Genomic DNA, 1438 nt, shown 5'->3' with positions numbered 1-1438 from the left:
GGGCCTCGTGCTCTGGGGTCGGTGAAGGTGGGGGAGCTGGGTGCAGCGAGCGGTGGAGGAGAGGGGGAAGCAAGGTGTTTGTGCCGGGGTTCTGTGTCTGACTTCCCTTTCTGGTCTCTCTTCAGGGTTTTGTATGGGGTTGGTTTTTTTTTCTCTGCAGATCTTGTTTGGTTCTTGAACAGACTTGTATATATTTTCAGTGCAAAATTCTGTAAATGGAGAAAACAAAACAATCAAAAAGATTGAAAACAAAACGCCCGGCGCGAAGAATCTGCTGTATTTATGGGAAATAAAGACTTCTTTCCTGATCCTGTCCCTCTGCCTTTTGACCCAAGAAATGCGTTTTCCCCTTCCCTGACTGCTGAGGAGCTGATTCGACCCTGTGCTGGGTCAAATCCTGCCCCTGCAATCCTGTAATTCGTCCCCTAGTCACCCTGGGCCTTGTCACGATGATTTCCCTCCTCCCATGAGCAGGGAGAGGGGATGGTGGAAGTCCCCGGGCTGCTCTCAATTCCTGTTTGAGGCCACCGTCGCTCCCAGGCTGCAAGCGGGGTGTCGCCAGCTTCCCACCCTGCCTGGGGAGAGGCAGTGGGCAGGGGTCGGTACCCCCTGGCCCACGGGGAGCAGGGCGTGCGCTCGTTCCCCGGCCCCACGCAGCTGCTTGCAGCTTCACCGCTGCCACTTCCTCCTCTTCATCGCGGCCGTTGGGGTGTGGGAAGGGGGACCCGCTCTGCCAACAGCGGGGCTGGGAGCGGATCATTGCATGGGAGGAAGGAGGCTTGGACGCTGCCTAATGCAGCCAGCGAGGGTCTGGGGAGGCTTTTCCGTGCCTTTGCAATAGGGGCTGGAAGCCCTTGCCTGCTTTTAGTGACCACAGTGCCCGTTAGAGGCACCCCAGGGTTGGGGCTGAGCGATCGTGCACGCTTGGCCACTGGTTTAGGGTGTTCAGGAGGGGAGCTTGGTGCTCGCTTGGCTCCCTGCTCAGAAACAGGCCCAGCATTGCTTTGCCACGCGCTGGCTGGAGGATCGTCTCCCTACTAAGAAGGAGCAGCCCCCAAATTATTGTTCACCAGGCTTCGGGGCACAGGTGAAGTGGTCCTTCCGCCTCTTTTTCCTTTGCTGCTTGTCTCATCTGCCCATAACCCGATGGCTTCCCATCTGGGCTCGGGTGCTGGCTCCTTTGCCAGCCACCTAAGCTAGCCGAGCGGCAACCTCGGCTCTGTCTTAGCACAGGAGGAGAGTCCCAGCTGGAGGTAGCCAGCGACAAGGCGAGGTTCGCGTCTCGCGGAGCCCAGAGCAAAGGTGACAGCGGCGCGAGGAGGATGCTCTTAGGCGAAAAGCTGAGCCCTGGTGCAGCTCTGCAGAGAGCGGGCAGCACCCGAGCCTGGGAACCGGGAGCTTGCGGTCCCCGTGTGACTGTGTGCGGGTGCTGCTGCGC

Source organism: Eurypyga helias, unplaced genomic scaffold (assembly GCF_000690775.1).
Source record: "Eurypyga helias isolate BGI_N326 unplaced genomic scaffold, ASM69077v1 scaffold33918, whole genome shotgun sequence".
In the NCBI taxonomy this organism is placed as follows: domain Eukaryota; kingdom Metazoa; phylum Chordata; class Aves; order Eurypygiformes; family Eurypygidae; genus Eurypyga; species Eurypyga helias.
The sequence above is the reverse complement of the archived record's forward strand: the minus strand, read 5'-3'. Positions refer to the sequence as shown.